Source organism: Pseudophryne corroboree, chromosome 3 (assembly GCF_028390025.1).
Source record: "Pseudophryne corroboree isolate aPseCor3 chromosome 3, aPseCor3.hap2, whole genome shotgun sequence".
Taxonomy (NCBI): Eukaryota; Metazoa; Chordata; class Amphibia; order Anura; family Myobatrachidae; genus Pseudophryne; species Pseudophryne corroboree.
In genome coordinates this window covers 546,604,998-546,609,515 of record NC_086446.1, presented here as the reverse complement: position 1 = coordinate 546,609,515, position 4,518 = coordinate 546,604,998, and the positions used below count along the sequence as shown (strand labels likewise).

General features: G+C 32.8%; 1 non-coding gene across 1 annotated transcript; it reads right to left on the bottom strand.

Moving 5' to 3' along the window:
• Nucleotides 1–2,921: 2,921 nt before the first annotated feature.
• On the bottom strand, nucleotides 2,922–3,003 carry TRNAL-UAG (transfer RNA leucine (anticodon UAG)). The gene has a single exon. It is a non-coding gene; the product is annotated as a tRNA-Leu (tRNA).
• Nucleotides 3,004–4,518: the final 1,515 nt, after the last annotated feature.

Below are 4,518 nucleotides of genomic sequence, written 5' to 3'. Positions count from 1 at the left end.
ACATGGACCTGTCTGACTGAAAGCTCAGATTTCTGGATCATATAGTTGAGATTACAGGAAAAAAAATGTGTTGTTTAAAATCAATACTTGAAAAGAAGTGTCATGTTACAAGTATTTAAAATACAAAAAGTTAAGGAAGGATAAAAAAGGTACAAAATTAGTAGACAATATTAATGAGTAAGGATTTTTTATTATTGATTTGCTGTTTAGTAGAGTAAAACACTTTGACATCACTGAATGTCATTTTCTCTTGAAAATAATTATGGTAGCTGTGGGATTTGAACACATGTCTCCAAAGAGACTGGAGCCTTAATCCAGCACCTTAGAACGCTCAGCCATGCTACCACATGTCTGTTTGGCTCCAAAGCTCATAGTTTATTATTTTACATATTATTTTTAAAGTTTGAGAAGACAATTGAAATTATGATAAACTGTTTTAAAATCTAGGACAGATGATGAACTTTTCAACCTTCCAATACTTTACTTTAGCAACTTAGTGGCCATAGACCGCTCGACCATGGTACCACATGGACACTCTTAGCTCACAGATCTGGGCCATATACAGTAGCTCAGATTACAGTAAAAACATTTATGTTTTGTTTTAAATAAATACTTAAAAAGAAGTGTCATACCAAAAGTGTTTAAGTTATGTACAAAACATTTTGGAAGGTTAAAAAAGTACATAAATTGACATTAAATATTAATGAGAAATTATTTTTTTATTATTGATTTGCTGTTTAGTAGAGAAAAACACTTTGACATCAATGACTTATTATTTCTTAGGAAACATAATTATGGCGGCAGTAGGTTTTGAACCAAAGCCTCCAAAGAAACTGGAACCTTAATCCAGCACCTTAGACACAACTGATTTTTAGCTCATGCATCGGGATCATATCAATCAGATATTGAGGAGAAAGGACTTTATTTTTATTTTTTCTTATTAGTGGAGAAAAACATTTTGCCATCACTGACTGATGTTTTCATAGTAAAATCGTTATGGCAGCAGTGGCATTTGAATGCACACCCCCAGAGAGACTGGGGTCTAAATCCAGCGCCGAAGGCTGCTCGGCCATGCTACCACATGGACCTGCCTGACTGAAAGCTCACAGTTCTGGATCATATAGTTGAGATTACAGGAAAAAAAAATTGTTGTTTTAAATCAATACTTGAAAAGAAGTGTCATGTTACAAGTGTTTAAAATACAAAAAGTTAAGGAAGGATAAAAAAGGTACAAAATTAGTAGACAATATTAATGAGTAAGGATTTTTTATTATTGATTTGCTGTTTAGTAGAGTAAAATACTTTGACATCAATGAAAGTCATTTTCTCTTGAAAATAATTATGGCAGCAGTGGGATTTGAACCCACGTCTCCAATGACACTGGAGCCTTAATCCAAAGCTTTAGACCGCTCGGCCATGCTATTCCATGTCTATTTTGGCTCCAAAGCTCATAGTTTATTATTTTACATATTATTTTTATAGTTTGAGAAGACTCTTGAAATTATGATAAACTGTTTTAAAATCTAGGACAGATGATGAACTTTTCAACCTTCCAATATTTTACTTTAGCAACTTAGTGGCCTTAAACCGCTCGGCCATGGTACCACATGGACACTCTTAGCTCACAGATCTGGGTCATATAGCTCAGATTACAGTAAAAACATTTTTTTAAATCAATATTTAAAAAGAAGTGTAAGGCAAAAAGTGTTTAAATTGTGTACAAAACGTTTTGGAAGGTTAAAAAAGTACATAAATTGACATAAAATATCAAATAGAAAGGATATTGTTATTGTTGATTTGCTGTTTAGAAGAGAAGAACATTTTGACATCAATTACTTATTTTTTATCAGGGTAAAATAATTATGGCGGCAGTGGGTTTTGAACCAATTCCTCCAAAGAATCTGGAACCTTAATCCAGCACTTTAGACCACTCGCCATTGCTACCACATGGACTCTTTTGACTCAATGCTCAGAGTTCTGGATCATATAGTTGAGATTACAAGAAAAAATGTGTAGTTATAAATCAATACTTGAAAAGAAGTGTCATGTTAAAAGTGTTTAAAATACAAAAAATTTAAAAAGGTACAAAATTAGCTGAAAATATTAATTAGAAAGGATTTTTTATTATTGACTTGCTGTTTAGTGGAGAAAAACACTTTGACATCAATGACTGTCATTTTCTCTTGAAAATAAATATGATAGCAGTGGAATTTGAACCCATGCCTCCAAACAGACTGAAGCTTTAATGCAGCATTTTAGACAGCTCAGCCACATTTCTACATTGACTCCATAGCTCATAGTCTATAATTTCACATATTATTTTTAAATTTTGAGAAGACTCTTGAAATTATGATAATTTTTTTAAAAATCTAGGGCAGATGATGAACTTTTTAACCTACCAATATTTTATTTTAGCAGCTTAGTGTCTTTAGACCGCTCGGCCATGGTACCACATGGACACTCTTAGCTCACAGATCTGGGCCATATAGCTCAGATTACAGTAAAAACATTTTTGTTTTGTTTTAAATAAATACTTAAAAAGAAGTGTCATACCAAAAGTGCTTAAGTTATGTACAAAATGTCTTGGAAGGTTAAAAAAGTACATAAATTGACATAAAATATTAATGAGAAAGGATTTTTTTAATATTGATTTGCTGTTTAGTAGATAAAAACACTTTGACATCAATGACTTATTTTTTTCTTAGGAAAAATAATTATGGCGGCAGTAGGTTTTGATCCAAAGCCTCCAAAGAAACTGGAACCTTAATCCAGCACCTTAGACACTGCTGATTTTTAGCTCATGCATCTGGATCATATCAATCAGATATTGAGGAGAAAGGACTTTATTATTATTGTTTTTCTTATTAGTGGAGAAAAACATTTTGCCATCACTGAATGATGTTTTCATAGTAAAATCATTACAGGAGCAGTGGGATTTGAACCCACGCCTCCAGAGAGATTGGAGCCTAAATCCAGCACCTTAGACCGCTCGGCCATGCTGCCACATGGACCTGTCTGACTGAAAGCTCAGATTTCTGGATCATATAGTTGAGATTACAGGAAAAAAAAATGTGTTGTTTTAAATCAATACTTGAAAAGAAGTGTCATGTTACAAGTATTTAAAATACAAAAAGTTAAGGAAGGATAAAAGAGGTACAAAATTAGTACACAATATTAATGAGTAAGGATTTTTTATTATTGATTTGCTGTTTAGTAGAGTAAAACACTTTGACATCACTGAATGTCATTTTCTCTTGAAAATAATTATGGTAGCTGTGGGATTTGAACCCATGTCTCCAAAGAGACTGGAGCCTTAATCCAGCACCTTAGACCGCTCAGCCATGCTACCACATGTCTGTTTGGCTCCAAAGCTCATAGTTTATTATTTTACATATTATTTTTAAAGTTTGAGAAGACAATTGAAATTATGATAAACTGTTTTAAAATCTAGGACAGATGATGAACTTTTCAACCTTCCAATACTTTACTTTAGCAACTTAGTGGCCTTAGACCGCTCGACCATGGTACCACATGGACACTCTTAGCTCACAGATCTGAGTCATATAGCTCAGATTACAGTAAAAACATTTTTTTAAATCAATATTTAAAAAGAAGTGTAATGCAAAAAGTGTTTAAATTATGTACAAAACATTTTGGAAGGTTAAAAAAGTACATAAATTGACATAAAATATTAATGAGAAAGGAATTTTTTATTATTGATTTGCTGTTTAGTAGTGAAAAACACTTTGACATCAATGACTTATTTTTTCTTAGGAAAAATAATTATGGCGGCAGTAGGTTTTGAACAAAAGCCTCCAAAGAAACTGGAAGCTTAAGCCAGCACCTTAGACACTGCTGATTTTTAACTCATTCATCTGGATCATATCAATCAGATATTGAGGAGAAAGGACTTTATTATTATTGTTTTTCTTAATATTGGAGAAAAAGATTTGCCATCACTGACTGATGTTTTCATAGTAAAATCTTTATGGCAGCAGTGGGATTTGAACCCACGCCTCTAGAGAGACTGGAGCCTAAATCCAGCACATTAGACCGCTCTCCCTTGCTACCACATGGACACTTTTGACTCAAAGCTCAGAGTTCTAGATCATATAGTTGAGATTACAAGAAAAAAATGTGTAGTTTTAAATCAATACTTGAAAAGAAGTGTCATGTTAAAAGTGTTTAAAATACAAAAATTTAAAAAAGGTACAAAGTTAGCAGACAATATTAATTAGAAAGGATTTTTTATTATTGACTTGCTGTTTAGTGGAGAAAAACACTTTGACATCAATGACTGTTGTTTTGTTCTTTAAATCTTTTGACAGCAGTGGGATTTGAACCCATGCCTCCAAACAGACTGGAGTCTTAATGCAGTGTCTTAGCCCACTCCGCCATGCTACCACATTTCTAACTTGTCTCCATAGCTCATAGTTTATTATTTTACATATTATTTTTACATTGTGAGAACACTCTAAATTATGATAAACTGTTTTACAATCTAGGGCAGATGATGAA